Source organism: Prionailurus bengalensis, chromosome B4 (assembly GCF_016509475.1).
Source record: "Prionailurus bengalensis isolate Pbe53 chromosome B4, Fcat_Pben_1.1_paternal_pri, whole genome shotgun sequence".
NCBI lineage: Eukaryota > Metazoa > Chordata > Mammalia > Carnivora > Felidae > Prionailurus > Prionailurus bengalensis.
The window spans coordinates 86110223-86127955 of record NC_057358.1 but is presented as its reverse complement, the minus strand read 5'-3'; the positions used below and the strand labels follow the sequence as shown (position 1 = coordinate 86127955).

The 17733-nt window shown below is 35.0% G+C and overlaps 1 pseudogene; it reads left to right on the top strand.

The window, feature by feature from the left end:
* Positions 1–479: 479 nt before the first annotated feature.
* LOC122473647 overlaps positions 480–17733 on the top strand; it is a 135422-nt pseudogene continuing 118168 nt past the window's right edge.

Here is a 17733-nt window from a genome sequence, read left to right as displayed (position 1 = left end):
CTTTGCCTGATGCTTAAAAACTACTCATGAATACTAGCACTATCTTGGAAGCTTGATGTCTTCCCATTTCAAGAGGTATCTGATGAGATACTATACCATCTTCTGATTATATCAGAGGGTTATAATATATACTGTTTCCACAGATATGATTTGCACAAATACTATTTGAACAATCATGCATGATTTTATACCGAATAGCACTCTCAAGAAAGATATATGAGAAAACAAAAGTCAAACCTCATAGTAAATACAAACAAAGAGTAGAGAATTGCCCTAAAATTGAGCCAGAGGACAGACACTACTGAAAATTGCAAGACCAAGAAATATTAATGATAAACATTTTTACAACTTAACAAAAACCTCTTTGTGGCAGAATGCTTAATGCCATGTATAGAATGCCTTAAAGAGACTTTGCTTTGATATCTGAATCAAATAAAAGCACTACTGATATCTCAGTAGTATTCCCAAGTGTACACATAATGCCTAAATCCTACAGCCTAATCACAAGTGCAATGCAGGAAGTTCAGTTAAATGCAGCCAGTGCTTTGGAAGGTACATGCCAATTAATTGTTCCCCAAATATATTAGCTAATGTTAATCAATCTAGAGAGAATTTAAGGGAAGAAACTTCTTCCCTTAAAAAATTTAGCATGAAAAACTATAAGCCTCAGGTAAATCATTATAATAGAAACATAATATTTCTATTATAATATAAAGTAATACCAAAGGAGGAAATGGAATCACTAAAAACATATATATCAGAATATATATGTATATATACATACATATACATACATATACATATATACATATACAAGTATATATACATGTATGTATATATACATACATATATCAGTTCTTTCCCAATTCCTTTTCAAACATTTTTCTTATAACTTCTTCCTGGAGACCCAGATCCCTGTTGAGTCACCCTGTATGGTGGGGCTGCCTCTCAATAAATTCATTCTTGTAATTTGAATCTACCCTTACCTATCTCTATCTAAACCTCCCATTTTTCTTAGCTCAATGTTAAACTAAAGAAATAATGTAATCACAGTTTGGAGCAATGATAGGATTGTTAAACAGAAATTGAGCATTTTGCAGTAGTAAAGAGGCTGGAAAGGTTGGGGTGCCAAAGACCACATAGTTAAGACCAAATTGGGACTTACAGACTAGTGTCATTTCCATTCAATTACACATTAACTTTGTTGAAGTCTTAACAGTGACCCCCCAAAATGTGCTTCCCTTCTGAATTTTTGCACTATTTTAATCTTACAAAGGTCTTCCAAAATTCAGTATAGTTTTAGCAAAAAGTGTCATTCCTACTATACTTTATTCATGAATCGTTGCTTACTTCAACCACACAGAATAACAACTGTAGCCACATAAATATGAAATTATCTTCAGAAAATCATTTTATTTATTTGAATTTTAAAAGTGTTTATTTATTTATTTTTGAGAGAGAGAGAGAAAGAGCACACAGGGGAGGGGCACTGCAGAGTCCAATGCTGGGCTGGAACTCACAATCTGTGAGATCACGACCTAAGCCAAAATCAAGAGTCAGATGCTTAACTGACTAAGCCACCCAGATGCCTGATAATCATTTTAAATAAATAAAATAATATGTATTTGGTTGCAAATAAAATCAATTATATTGAAAAGCAGTTATTAAAATGTAAAAAAATGTGGTATGGTAGCAAATGTTCTTACATGTACTAACAAGAAAATGCATTTAAAATATTGGCAAAATATGGGGCACCTGGGTGGCTCAGACAGTTAAGCGTCCAACTTTGGCTCAGGTTATGATCTCATGGTTTGTGGGTTCGAGCTCCGCATCAGTCTCTGTCCTGACAGCTGGGAGCCTGAAGCCTGCTTAGGATTCTGTGTCTCCCTCTCTGCCTCTCCGCTGCTTGTGCGCGCTCTCTCTCTGTGTGTGTCTCTGAAAAATAAATAAACATAAAAATATAATAAAATATTGGCAGAATGTGAAGCCCGTTGGTTAGATTGAATCAGAACATTAAACTGTAGTCTTTGACTCAACCTCCCTCCACATAATGATTGAACAACAATTGAAATTAGGGAACACTAGAAGTCAGCACAGGAAAATGTGACTTTCTTTAAAGTTTGGTGGCTGAAGGGCTCCTAGGTGGCTCAGGCGGTTAAAGATCAGACTTCTACTCAGGTCATGATCTCGCAGTTCATGAGTTCGAGACTCATGTCGGGCTCTTTGCTGACAGCTTGGAGTCTAGAGTCTGATTCAGTTTCTGTGTTGCCCTCTCTCTCTGCCCCTCCCCCTCTCATGTTCTCTCTTTCTCTCTCTCAAAAATAAATAAAAAATTTAAAAAATAAAGTTTGGTGGGTGAATAATGACTGGCAGAGTTGCTCATTATTGACCAACTATGTCACATGAGCTTCTATACAGAGGAAGACCGTGATTATATAATTTCAAAGTAGAAATTAGAGTCAATTCATATGATATGAATGTATTTGGTATTTATCTTGGTAGCAAGTTTATAAATATTTCTATTATATTACCATACTTTGTTGCATACATTCATATGAAAGGAAATGCTAAAGTAACTTAATAAAAAATAATAATATATTTGTTTACAAAACTCTGATTTAATTCCAGATGTAAGACACAGAGTAGTAAAATGTAGAAATATCATCTAATGATAGGGAAAAATCTGTTACAAGATGGTCAACAGGACTGATAGAGAAATTCCAGTCCCCAACCAAAGACTCCCCTTCTGGGTTCTTCTTCCTGCCCTGCTTACTGCGTGCACCAAATTACTACTAATGCGGAATGCGGACATCACAGACGATAAATTGTCCCGAGCTTATGCTGGGGACTCAGATCTCTGGAGAGGGATCTCCTCTTATAAAATAAAACTCTGATCCACCAAGATCTCTGAGTGCGGCTTGGTTTCTCCACCAGCGATCTAGCCTGGTTCCCTAACACTATGAGGGCAGGGGCTGCACATTAAGAAAATATTTTTAAAGTAGAAGATTTTATTCATATGAGGAATTTAAGAAACAAGACAGATGGACATAGGGGAAGGGAAAAAAATGAGAGGGAAGTAAACCATAGCAGACTCTTACCTATAGGGAACAAACTAAGGGTTGATGGGTGGGGGGGGTGGTAGGTGGATGGGCTAAATGGGTGATAGGCATTAAGAAGGGCACTTGTTGAGATGAGCACTGGGTGTTATACCTAAGTGATGAATCACTAAATTCTACTCCTGAAATCAATATCACACTATATATTAACTAACTAGAATTTAAATAAAAATTTGAAAAAAAATAAAGTAGAAGACTAATAGAATCATGAAGTTGAATCCTTTTATTCAGTCAAAGGATTACGCAGACCTTCAGGATGGATGGTATTTTGAATAACACTAAAATCATTGTTACGCTATTTTATGAGTTAAATTGAGGCAGAAGGAAACTAAAAGATGATTTAGAATCAAAACTATACTTTAAAATTTCTTTTTTTTAATTTTATATTTTTTTAATATAATTTATCATCAAATTGTTTTCCATACAACACCCAGTGCTCATCCAGACAAGTGCCTCCTCAATGCCCACTACCCACTTTCCCTCTTCCCCCACTCCCCATCAGCCCTCAGTTTGTTCTCTGTACTTAAGAGTCTCTTATGGTTTGGCTCCTTCCCTCTCTGTTTGTAACTTTTTTCCCCTTCCCCTCCCCCATGGTCTTCTGTTAAGTTTCTCAAGATCCACATATGAGTGGAAACATATGGTATTTGTCCTTCTCTGACTGACTTATTTCACTTGCATAATACCCTCCAGTTCCATCCACGTTGCTGCAATGGCCAGATTTCATTCTTTCTCATTACCAAGTAGTATTCCATTGTATATATAAACCACATCTTCTTTATCCATTTGTCAGTTGATGGACATTTAGGCTCTTTCCATAATTTGGCTATTGTTGAAAGTGCTGCTCTAAACATTGGGGGTACAAGTGCCCCTATGCATCAGCACTCCTGTATCCCTTGGGTAAATTCCTAGCAGTGCTATTGCTAGGTCATAAGGTAGTTCTATTTTTAATTATTTGAGGAACCTCCACACTGTTTCCAGAGTGGCTGCACCAGTTTGCATTTCCACCAACAGTGCAAGAGGGTTCCCATTTCTCCACATCCTTGCCAGCATCTATAGTCTCCTGATTTGTTCATTTCAGCCACTCTGACCTGCTGAGGTGGTATCTCAGTGTGGCTTTGATTTTAAATATTAAAATTTCAAAGAACATGATAACACACATTTTAGGTTTTGAATCTAGTTGATCCTTTTTAAAATTGCCATTTTCTTACCTCATTCTTCTGCTCAATTCATAATTTTTCTTCTCCATGTTTACAAATAATTTCAGAAATAGTGTCACACATTTTGCCATCCTTCCAGTCAACTGCCATCACAACAGCATAGATGTTCCAAAGCCACACATTTATTTTCCTTGCCCCAGTCTAATTCAGAAACTCATTGCTTCTCACCCACACTAATGAAATCATCTCCTGCTTTAGTGTCCTGCTCTAATTAGACAATTAATTAATTGGAATTAATTCATAGATCTCCCCATTTTAATCTAACCTACATGGTGCTTATAAACCTTCCTAAAATGAAGATAAGGGTATGTTATTTATTACAACATAGCAAAAGCTAAACTCTTCTAATCCCCAAATCAAATTCCTCCATTATATGGCCCCAATTTATTGTCCCTAATTTCTTAAAGTACCATTTAATTCTCCCAGTTGATGTTTTCACTATTTTGATATGTGTTCTGTGATTTCTTCTATTAAAACATGTTAGTATTTTAATGCCACTGGTTTGAAATCAACTCACCTACAATCACTTGAAATAAATAACCAGACGGTTCAAAGCCCAACTATCTTTGAATGTTTTTACATACATTTGGTAGTACTAGAAAAAAAAAGTTAATGAAATTTCAATTATTTAAATAAACTTAAATTTCACTTAAATCATTCTCTTTGGGGCGCCTGGGTGGCGCAGTCGGTTAAGCGTCTGACTTCAGCCAGGTCACGATCTCGCGGTCCGTGAGTTCGAGCCCCGCGTCAGGCTCTGGGCTGATGGCTTGGAGCCTGGAGCCTGTTTCCGATTCTGTGTCTCCCTCTCTCTCTGCCCCTCCCCCGTTCATGCTCTGTCTCTCTCTGTCCCAAAAATAAATAAACGTTGAAAAAAAAATTTAAAAAAAATCATTCTCTTTAATGATCATTTTGACAAATAACTAATTTTCCCTTAAAAACTACCTTTTAAATGTTCGGGATTAAAAAAAAAATCACTGGAAAGTCTTTTAAAAAAGCAAATATAATTTAAGTGTAGTTTTGACTACAATATCATACAAATTATATATTTAGTGTGCTTAAAGTATATGAAAATACAAAAAAAGTAACTCTCATCCAAGTACACAACCATCTTTTCATTCTTAAGATGGTAAAAAGTTTGGTAAATGTAAAGAAAAATTAAATTATCCTCAAACAGCTTTTACAAAAATCCCCAAAGGAATCCCTGAGCAGATAGTAAAATGTAAAAAGGTAACTGAATATAGGTGGAAAGTGATTAGGTGCCTAGTCAAACATATCACCAAGATAAATAATGGTTGAGTCCACTGGTATTCAGGTGATCATTTTCTCCCAGCAGATTTTGGATGATTGTGCTAGTAACAGTTTCTGGCCTAGGGTACTTTCAGTATTTCTCTGAATTTCTAAATTGTTTCAATTTATTGGTCAGGTTCAGGTCTTCCATACTGTGGTCCCTGATTCCACTAGCCTGAAGTGACTGTCTTTTTGTTTTCTTTATGGTCAGTTTTACTTTACATACATTAGGCTGTCAGACAATTTACATTGGATCAATGAGATGTCATCTGGTATATGAACATGTGAATGTCTCTCGGTTTGCGAACCAACAGATTTTAGTCTGTTATATCTAATTTGAGTCAAGCTATGACAATTACAAATCATTAGTCACATTATAGGAGAAAAAAGGGGATGAGGACACTCTGAATTCCATTTTGATGATGTCACTCAGATCCCTTATTTCAATATTATTTTATTTTTTTAATTTATTTTTTAAAATCTTTTTTTTAATGTTTTATTTTTTGAAGGAGGGAGAGAGACAGAGTGTGAGCAGGGGTGGGGCAGAGAGAGAGAAGGAGACACAGAATCTGAAGCAGGCTCCAGGCTCTGAGCTGTCAGCACAGAGCCCAATGCAGGGCTTGAAATTACAAACTGCGAGATCATGACCTGAGCCGAAGTCAGATGCTTAACTGACTGAGCCCCCCAGGTGCCCCTCAATATTATTTTAAAGTTTATTTTGAGAGAGAGTGCACATGCATGCATGCAAGCAGTGGAGTGGCAGAGAGAGAGGGAGAGAGAATCCCAAGCTGGCATCATGTTGTCAGCACAGAGTCCAACACGGGGCTCAATCCTAGGAACCATGAGATCACATGGAACCATGTGACCTGTGCCAAAATCACAGTCAGACTCTTAACCAACTGAGCCACCCAGGCACCCCAATATTATTTTATACTTGTTACATACAATGTATAGTATACACCACTGAAGGGTAAGATGCAGCACAGTTCATGATTATTGCCACGGGCTAGTTGGACAATTTCCCACTCAAAGAAGCTCAACTATATTATTCCAGGCAATTCCTTCTCCTGGCAATAATACCTACATGTATGTGTTCATACCAAGGATTAATTCTACTATTTAAAGGACATGGGACACATAGCACTACTAAATGGTAATTAGTAGCCTAGCTTTTAAGTATCTTCCTTCTCTATCCACATCAATGGATTGTTGATTCATCTGGAAATAAAATCATCATAAATCATTAGATCACATCTATAAAGAATATTGTCAACGTGCCTCAAAACCTTTAGAAATAGTTCTCCTCAAAAGCACTGAAAGCACTAGGAACACCTAGTTCTAAGAGTTGAAACTCAAGCTACTGTGGTATTTTCATTTGAAGACCAAAGACCAGCATTTATGTTCTAATACATTTTCAATTTATTGACCATTCGAACTATTTAAAGAATGAGCCATGTTCTATTTGAAAGCCCACCCATAAGCCTTTTCTTTTTATTTGCTCAGTGGCTTGCATTTGTGAACTTTCTTAAGTTTTATGGTAGGTGTAATTCATAGTCTTTAAATCTTCTGCTGGCCTTTAAATAAAGATCAGTGCTTAGTGAAGCAGTGCCATTAGCTAAATATTGCCCCAAAAGGGGGAAATTTTTTCTATTGCTAAATATGATTGTAAGAAAGACAGCTGAGGAAAGGACATTAGCTAATTGATTGGTTGATTTTAATCTCAACCACGAGTGGAGCAACCCCTAAACTGTTTGGATCTCTCTAAATTGAGGCTGTCAGCTCAAATAACCTTTACATTTCTTGTCAGATTTAACTTTTACCAGGACCTTCATGAGACAGAAGTTGTATCTGTGACTATATCTGACAAAATATATGGGATTCAAATAAAAGAAATAATTTTATTCATACCAAGGACATTCTATCCTTTTCTTCATTGAGTGTTTCCATCATTGACATCAGTGTTCCAAGTATCAACAACTTTAATATGTGAATTGCTTTTTTTATGAATTTTGAAGATCCTTTTTTTTTGATCATTGGTTTTTGATCGAATAATTTTTGTGTTGATGTTCACAGTATACCAAATTACATATATACATATATACATATACATAAATATATTTTGGAATCTTAATAGCCATATCTTTTCTTTAATTTTCCTCTCTCCCTCATTGAGCAGCCATTGAACTTTGGCATCTGTAACTTGCTAGTAACTAACTGCAGGTCCCAGTTACCCTGTCTGTGAAGTATCCAAGAGGGAAAAGGTAAATTGGCTCCGAGTAGAGAAACTTGGCAAATCCACCAGCAATACACTTTTACTCAGATCTCAACTCAAACAATACTCAGCACTTAATGAATTGATATCACTTTTTATGCCCTTCCAGATATCACTTGATGTTTCTTTGTTTGCTGGTGCTTTTAGAGATTTCCCTTGTTGATAATGCTTTTGTGTTGCTACCAAGCTTAATTTGGCTTTTAGCAGAGCCTTTGAATTTTTTATAATAAAGTCATTTACAGATGCCAGTAGATAAATTAGCACCACAAATGCAGCTAAATTGCATAATCGCACCAATTGATTTTGTGTTAGCCTTCAAGATGTATAGACACCTAGTGGCATCTCTGTCAAAAGAAGGCAGTGGAAGCCAAAGCGCTTCAGCTTCCAGAAAACAGGAAAAGTATGTCAAGGGAACAGAGAAACACACAATTCTCCAAATGAAACTCCTCCCTCTTTATATAGTTGCTCAACAGAGTGACATCACCTGGCCATGACATTTAAATATATGTGAAGACACACACACACACACACACACACACACACACACACTTAAGGGAATACATAACCATATAAGATTCTATTAGAAAGAACTGCCATAATCAACCTTGACTTTGTGAATTGTCAAAGTGAAAATTAATTTATATTTTAGTTAAAAAGATTTGGGTGGTTTTATATTTTTGCCAACTTCCCAAAAGATCTAGCTTCTTAGTATAAGTACAATATTAGAAGATTAATGTGACTGTTGTAGAATCTTCCTGAATTAAGCCAAAGTACAGAGTGACTTCATTTTATATCTTGACAATTAAACAATTTTATGTACTCTGAGATTATAGCTATGGAATGGTATATCTGGCCACTGGAAATGATCATATTTGAAATCTCTTGAGAATTAAAAAAATTGAATTCACAGTCTGTGTTATATAGAGAAAATCATTTTATTAGTACATCTCATACTGGCTTTCCTTTGGGACTACCTGTACTAAACAATCCTAAAGTGTTTTTGAGTCTAGCTTCTGGAGTGCTTTTAAGTTACAGAATCACTTTCCCTCAGACTAAAATGAGACTATTTATGGAACTAGAGTGTCATATGTTCAGAAATGAATACCACAGAAAGATGAAGTAGATGAAATAAACTAAAAAAATAAGCCTTTTACCTAACATTTAAATATATAATTTTCATCATCAAATCTCTCTTAAAGTTAGTTTAATTCCTTACTATTCTAGAAATAGCATATATAGTAGAAAGACGAAAAGCTTGGGAGTCACATGAACTTAGGTTTGATTTCCAGCTTTAATATTTTCTTGCTAGCTTACCTTTCAGATTCTCAATTTTCTCATTTATATGAATATGATAAGAATACTCACCTTAGATGATTATGGTGAGAATTAGAGTCACAAACAATTTAGCATCGTTTGGGACAAATAAGCACTTAGCATGGTGCCATTTTCTATTATTCTATTCCTAAATAATACAAGCATGTAGAGTTGGCTCTAGGCCATGCTCCTCAGATTCCCTTCTGAACTGAAGGACTAATCCCCCAACTACTAGAAGTGCTCCTGACTGACAATCCTCAACTTTTAACCTTCAACTACAGCAAGCTACCTAACCCAACGTCAAGCTCCCTTCCCAATGACAGCCTACATTCACCAAAGGGTTGATGAAAAGTTCCAAAAGACCTAGCCACCTCACTCCAGATCCAGAAACTCTGAAGGGCTTTCTCAGTCTCATTCCATGTATGGAGTGGCCTGAGCTCTCATTCCAACTGTGGAGTAACTCACGTGGCCCCTTTTCCATACCAGCTTCCTTCCTTCTCCCTACAGTTGCTCATCCCAAAAGTTGCTCATCCCCCCAAAAACTTGGCAGCTAAGTTCCATCTGAGTCTGCTGTCTAGAGAATGTGAAACCTACACCTTGTAGCCACATTTAATTTTTATATTTTATATTAGATTTTTTCTGATTAGAGGTTTTATTGTATTTTTTCTATCATTTTACTTTTAACCTTTCTATATCATATTTAAGAGGTATCTCTTGTAAACAGTATATAATTAAGTTTTGTTTTAATCTACTAATGTATTAAGTCCATTTATATTTAAGGTAATTGCCAATATATTTGGCTTGATAATTATCTCTGTACTATTTGTTTTTTGTTTGGTTGTATCAGTTTTTTGTTATTTTTTTTTCTTTCTTTTGGGAGAAGTATGATTTATTATCTATTTCCCCCCCCAAGAACTTGCCTTTTACATATTATTTCCCTATCTTGACATTTTTAACTGTTGATTTTAATCAATAAAATTTAGTCTTGCCACATGCTATACAATACAAAGCACTTAAAATACTTTTTATTTTTAATTTTACTTAAATCCAAGTTAGTTAACATATAGTGTAATAATGGTTTCAGGAGTAGAAATTAGTGATTCATCACTTATATATAATATCCAGTGTTCATCCTAACAAGTGCCTTCCTTAATGCTCATCACCCGTTTAGCCCATCCCCCCACCCAACACCCCTCTGGCAACCCTCAGTTTGTTCTCTGTATTTAAGAGTCTTTCTCTTATGGTTTGCTTCCCTTTTTTTCTTCCCTTCCCTTACGCTCATGTGTTTTGTTTCTTAAATTCCACATATGAGTGAAATCATGATATTTCTCTTTCTCTGACTTATTTTGCTTAGCATAGTACATTCTAGTTCCATCCACATTGTTGCATATGGCAAGATTCATTCATTTTGATTGCCAAGTAATACTTCATTGTGTATGTGTGTGTGTATATATACATACATACACACACACATCTTTTTTCTAATTAATTAATTTATTTGTTTTTAATTTGCATCTAAGTTAGTTAGGACATACTGCAATAATGATTTCAGGAGTAGATTCCAGTGATTCATCCCCTATGTATAACACCCAGTGCTCATCCCAAGTGTCTTCCTTAATGCCACTTACCCATTTAGCCCATCCCTCCTCCACCAACAATTCTTCCAACAACCCTTAGTTTGTTCTCTGTTATTTAAGAATCTCTTATGTTTTATCTCCCTCACTGTTTTTATACTATTTCTGCATGGCTTCCCTTATGTTCATCTGTTTTGTATTTTAAATTCCACATGTGAGTGAAGTCATATATTTGTCTTTCTCTGACTTATTTCACTTAGCATAATACCCTCTAGCTCATCCACGCAATTGCAGTTGGCAAGATTTCATTCTTTTTGATTAACGAGTAATACTCCATTATGTATGTATGTATGTATGTACGTACGTATGTATGTATGTACATACTACATCTTCTTCATCCATTCATCTGTCAATGGACATATGCACTCTTTCCATACTCTGGCTATTGTTGATAGCACTGCTATAAACATTGGGGTGCACATGCCCCTTCAAAATGGCACACCTGTATCCCTTGGATGTACACCTAGCAGTGCATCTGCTGGGTCCTAGGAAAGTTCTATTTTTAACTTTTTGAGGAACCTCCATACTGTTTTCTAGAGTGGCTGCACCAGTTTGCATTCCCACCAGCTGTGCAAAAGAGATCCTCTTTCTCAACATCTTCACCACCATCTGTTGTTTCCTGAGTTGTTAATTTTAGTTCTTTCCATAATTTGGCTATTGTTGGTAGTGCTGCTATAAACATTGGAGTGCATGTGCCCCTTGGAATCAGCATTTTTGTATCCTTTGGAGAAATACTTGGTAGTTCAATTGGTGGGATGTAGGGTAGCTCTATTTTTAATTTTTGAGGAACCTCCATACTGTTATCCATAGTGGCTGCACCAGTTTGCATTCCCACCAGCAGTGCAAACAGTTTCCCTTTCTCCACATCCTCACTAACATCTGTTTTTGCCTGAGTTGTTAATTTTAGCCATTCTGGCAGGTGTGAGGTGGTATCTCATTATGGTTTTGATTGATTTGTATTTCCTTGATGATGAGTAATGTTGAGCATCTTTTCATGTGTCTATTAGCCACCTGGCTGTCTCCTTTGGAAAAGTGTCTGTTCATGTCTTTTGCCCTTTTCTTTACTGGGTTATTGGGGTTTTGGGTGTTTAGTCTGATAAGTTCTTTATAGATTTTTTATAGTAACCCTTCATCTGATATGTTTTTGCAAATATCTCCTCCCATTCTGTTGGTTGCCTTTTAGTTTTTCTGACTGTTTCCTTCATTGTGCAGAAGCTTTTTATCTTCATGAGGTCCCAATAGTTCATTTTAGCCTTTGTTTCCCTTGCCTCCAGAGACATGTCTAGTGAGAAGTTGCTGCAATCAAGCTCAAAGAGATTGCTGCCTGTTTTCTCCACCAGGATTTTGATGGTTTCCTGTCTTACTCTTAGGTCCTTCATTTTATTTTGTTTATTTTGTGTGTGGTGTATGAAAGTAGGTCCAGGTCCATTCTTCTGCATGTCACTATTCAGTTTTCCCAACACTATTTGCTAAGAGACTGTTTCTCTTCCCATTGGATATTAAAATACTTTAAATCCAGTCCTCTCTCTCTTGCCTTTGTGATCTTATTCTTATATATTTTAGTTCCAAATAGTTTTAAATAAAAAACTATTATTTTTGTTTTATACAGTAAATATTCATTTGTATTTATCCACATCTGTATTATTCCCTTTGCTCTTCATCTCTGCCTGCATATACATGCTTATGTGTGGAATCAATTTTTATCTGCCTGAAGAACTCACTAGGTCTTCTATAAATTTATCTTTTGTTTTTTCTTCAATCTATTTTTTGCAGCTTTATTTTAAAATGTCCTTTTTGTTGGATATAAAAGACTGACAGTTGCTTCCTTTTTGTTCTTTAAAAGGCTGTTCTGTTACATTTTGGGTTTGTCCATTTCTGCTTAAAAGCCAGTTATCACTTTTATTCCATTCCTTTAAAAATAGTCTTTTTTCCCCTTCTGCCGGTATATGTAAGATTTATCTTCATTATGATTTTCAGCAATTTTACTATCAGTTTCCTCAATGTAGTCTTCTTCATATTAATGTCTTGATTAGAGTTCATACTCCTTTACTCATTCTTAAACATATGCATTATATAGGTTTTGGAAATTTCTCACACTTATCTCTTCAAGTATTGCTTCCTCCTCATCTCCTTTTTTTTCTTCACCTTGATATCCAGTCACATGTTGTTTGTTCTATTCTTTAGGTCCCATATGTATCTTACCCATCTTTTCTGTACTTTCAATAATTCTTTTTTCCTCTCTGCTAACCCTCAATATTGTAATCTCTAAATAATGAATGGCTTTTTTATAAAAATTATTTTATGTTAACTCCAGTTAGACTCACATCTCATAAAAATTATTTTATGTTTATTATTTTATGTTATGTTTATTATTTTATGTTAACTCCAGTTTAGACTCACGTCTCATGAGTCTGTTTAAATTATGTGGGTATTTTTCTGCTTATTTAAGTGCTTTATTTATTTTCTGTATGTCTGATTATTTTTTAAAGAGGGTTAAATATGATAAGCTATAAGATAATTTAAAACTTTGTATTATCTTTCTTCATAGATTTACTTTTGCCTTAATAGGCATCTAGAGTAGAGGAAGATCACCTTAATCCATTTCAGATTTAGCTAATTTAAAACTCAGTCTTAATGTTGTTCTCTATATAGTCCATCCTTTTCCTAAAGTATAGCTTTTAAGAGTCAAAACTGAAAGCCTCGGTGTTTACTCATTCCCCTTGATTGTCTTAGTAGTTTTCCAGTGTCTTCAAAGAGATTTTGTCTTGTTTTGTTTTTATATTTTACTAAAGTTTTTTGGGTGTTCTTAGCAGGAGGGGATATATAAGCTGATCTACCATAGACAGGAGTTTCAGACTTAACTCATTTTTGTTTCTCCAGCACCTAGTAAAATGCTGGTCTCAGTAGTAATGCAATCAATATTTGTTAAATGATTTAAGGCAAAAAAAATAACATTTTGTTTCAAGGGAAAGGATAGTAATTCAGTTTTATTGTTGCTTAAGTTGTTAAGGATATAGCAACAAGCTATAAGGCTGGCACAATAATCAGAGGCTAGATTTTCAAGGGCTTTCCATGTGTTGAGACATTATTGTGAAAGTAATGGAAAACATTGATTTTCTTTCTTCTATACATTGTAGTGGAATCATCAGTTATAGACCCTTGGTCAACAAGAACTGAATTTGACTCCATGGTGCACCATGCATTATGTCAAAGTAGAAGGCAGGATCATAAGTAGGATATTAGTTCTATCTTCAAGAGTCGTAAAGTTTATAAGACAATGTGGGGAATAAAAAGTTTGATTTGTATACAAAGAAGTTCAACAATTATGTGTGTTGAAGTTCTTAAATGCAAGCAACAGCAAGCAATCCTGGCAGATATAACAATAATTGCCATGTATTAAAATAATACTGAATAAGTAAAAGATTCTCCGGGAGGCCAGGGAATAAGCCTTGCTAATCAGCAAGAATAATTTTTCATTTCATATTACATTACTATGGCAAAGACAGTCAAATCCCCCTAGGCCCCTTTCTTATAAGGACACTTTTGATGGCTTTTAGGGCTCACTTAGATAATTCAAAATAAGCTTCTATTCTCAAGATCCTTAATCACATTTACAATGTCCCTTTTTTCCATATATACATGTGAAAACATTTACCATATATTTTTCCATATATCTGTCTATATCTATATCTATCTATATCTATATCTATATCTATCTATATCTCTCTATATAAACATTTGCAGGTCCCAGACATTAGGACCTGATAAAATTGCAGGCATAATGCAGACCATTTTGCAGCCTATTGCAAATATTTTCCCAGAACGAATGCAAAGGCATACATGAGGAGGAAATTGTCTCTTGTTAAACCACAAATTAAAGAGATTTGAAAAAAGTGTAAAACTGAACCACTGTTTTTAACTTTTTATTTAGAAAATACTACCTTTTAAATCAAAGTATACTGTTGAAATTAACATGTACTGGGTTTATTATTGTTATTATTACATTGTTATTTTAAGTGAATCAATAAATATTTTAAATGACTTAGTATCAATAGACAGAACCTGAACAAATTTTCAATTTATTTGAATATAAATAATTTGCAATAATTTGCAAAGTGTAAACTCTAAAAAAAATGGGAATATTTGCATTACCAGTACTTAAGTAAGAGTAAACAAAGAAAAAGTGAGTTCCTAGGAGGCCAGTGGCATGTGTTTTATTGCTGTTTAATATGTGCCTTGTATAACATATGAAGTTCAAAATGTTAAACCATATCTTTCACTGTGTGGTTTAATTTTATATACAATGTTATAAACAGGAACACTAAGTCAAGATACTAAATATTCTTAAACCCAAGTTCCTTGAGTAGCTTTTACAGTCTCTCCAAAGATATAATGGAATTTCTTCAGTTGAAAGCCTCCCAGATTATTATCAATCTCAGAGTTGTCTAATAACATGCTTCTTAATTGCTGCTTGCCTTTTAAATCACAACATCTTTAATCACCTGCCAAGGGAGAAAACAATACCTTCCTCAGGCTACCAATGATATCCTTGAAATTTCTTCTTAAATTCAAGAGTATTTTGTGGTCTTTATAAAGAAGTTGTAAGAACGTGTAAATGTGAGAGCTTTCTCTTGCAAATACAATTTCCTTTAGCTGCACAGAACTTTCTACAAAATCCTGTGACACAGTAGAGATCTTTTTTGGGTTATTCAGGACTCCTTGTTGGATTGTACAAGTTTATGTTCATAGTCACTAGACTGTCACTTAATAGGATGTGTGCTTATTTTTGAATAACACAAGTTAATCTAAGACCTTAGTCTCTGGTATAAGATAGATGTTGGGCCAAATCCTGTATTAGCCATTTCCTAGTTGTGACCCTCCTGAAATCACTCAGCTCTGAAGCTGTTTCCTCTATTGTAAAAGGGAGAAAACAGTATCTATCTAAGAAATATATATATAAATTAAGGATTATACCATAAATGAATCAGATGTATTCAAACAATATTATTGCTATTTTAGGGCATTTTTTTTTTATTCCCTGATCTGGTACCCTACATGTCTCTATTCCTGAGCCCATCAATGTTAGTTTTGGACAGCGTCTCAGGGGAAAAAAAGAGAAGTATCTGCTCAGTCTTTTTAAAAGTTTGTATTTCTGACCAAACCTAGGTCAAGGCCAAAATAGGAAGGAAGTGCTCTTCGTTTTCCTGTAAATAATTGTTCTTCTTCTACCTCCTTGATTTTCATGCTCAGCTCATTTATTAATTACCTTGCCCAGGGCTCCTGGTTTGTTGCTTCAGTTCACCTATCTTTGGATACTGAACACAGAAATCTTTGTTTAAGCCACAAAACCTAGAAGTATGACATGATGTGGGAAACAAAGGCAAAAGAAAAAAAAAAATTTCTCTACTACTTACAGCCCATTGACAAGCTATATTCACCTGATAAAAGGACTTTTATATGTTAACTGAAAAGAATGCATTATCTAGAACTTCCAGATACCTTTTCAAAAAGAGAAGAGGCATTATAGGGGAAGGAGAATTTAAGCACTTCAAAACACAAAATACTGACAATAAGCAAATAATAACGCAATCGTTGCTAAAGGGACTCATAGATAAATCCGTTGAAACAATGATTAACATTTATACATTTAGAATATTAAAACCTAGAAAAATTCAAGGAGAAAGAAAGAAAGAAAGAAAGAAAGAAAGAAAGAAAGAAAGAAAGAAAGAAAGAAAGAAAGAAAAAGAAAGAAAGAAAGAAAGAAAGAAAGAAAGAAAGAAAAGGGAAGGATAAAAAAAAGACCCATAAATACAGAGAACAAAATGATGTGTGCCAGAGAGAAGGTAGGTGGGAGATGGGGAAAATGGGTGAAAGGGTAAGGGAGATAAAGTTTTCCAGTTATTGAGTAATTCATGGGGGGTGAAAGGTACAACATAGGAAGTATAGTAAATGATATTGTAAGAGATTGAGATGATAGCTACACTTGTGGTGAGTGTAGCATAATGTATACACTTGCCAAATCACTGTGTTTTATACCTGAAACTAATGTAACAATGTGTGTCAACTAATACTTCAATAAAAAAGAATCAGACATTTTTTAAAAACAAAGAATATTAAAGAATATTAAAACTAAAATATAGCTAAAGACCCCTTTTCCTATGAAATGACCTATTCATGCATTAATTGACACATCCAATAAACTTTGTTTTGTGGTGCATAAATTCAAGAAATCAGACCGCTTCTCTTAATAAGGAGTTGCAGTATAGCTGCAGAGATTAACTGTAAACAAAACAACAAAATGGCGTTGTATAGAAAATCTTCTGAGAACATGGAGAAGGGAAGTTCACACAATGAACACCTGAATGTTCACAAAAAAGTGTTCACACATTGTGAATATTTGAATGTGATTAAGGGTATTTTAAGACTATTAGGATTATTTGTGTGTCTGGAACTTAGGTAAGAGGTCTGAACAGCAGGGGATGAGGCTATAAAACTTACGTGATACCAGATAATGAATTTTACAAGTAGGCCCTGAGTAAACACTGTCAGTATTTTCAAATGCTGCCATGACACTCTCAAAGGTGGCTCCCAGAATCCCTACCTGGTGATATCCGCACCTTTGTATGATCCCCTTTTTGAGTGTGGGAGGAACTAGTGAGTTGCTTCTAAACAGAATATGGAGAAGGTAAAAGGATGTTAATTAGGTTACATACGATTACAATGTCTGTCTTGTCGGGAGAGTCTCCCTTACAGGTTTGAAGAAGCAGGCTGCCATGTAGCTAGCTGCCCAAAGAACATGACCACCAGGCAAAGATCTGAGGGCAGCCTGTAGCTTCCAGCCAACAAGAAACTGAAGTATTCAGTTTTCAGTATACAATCCACAAGGAACTGAA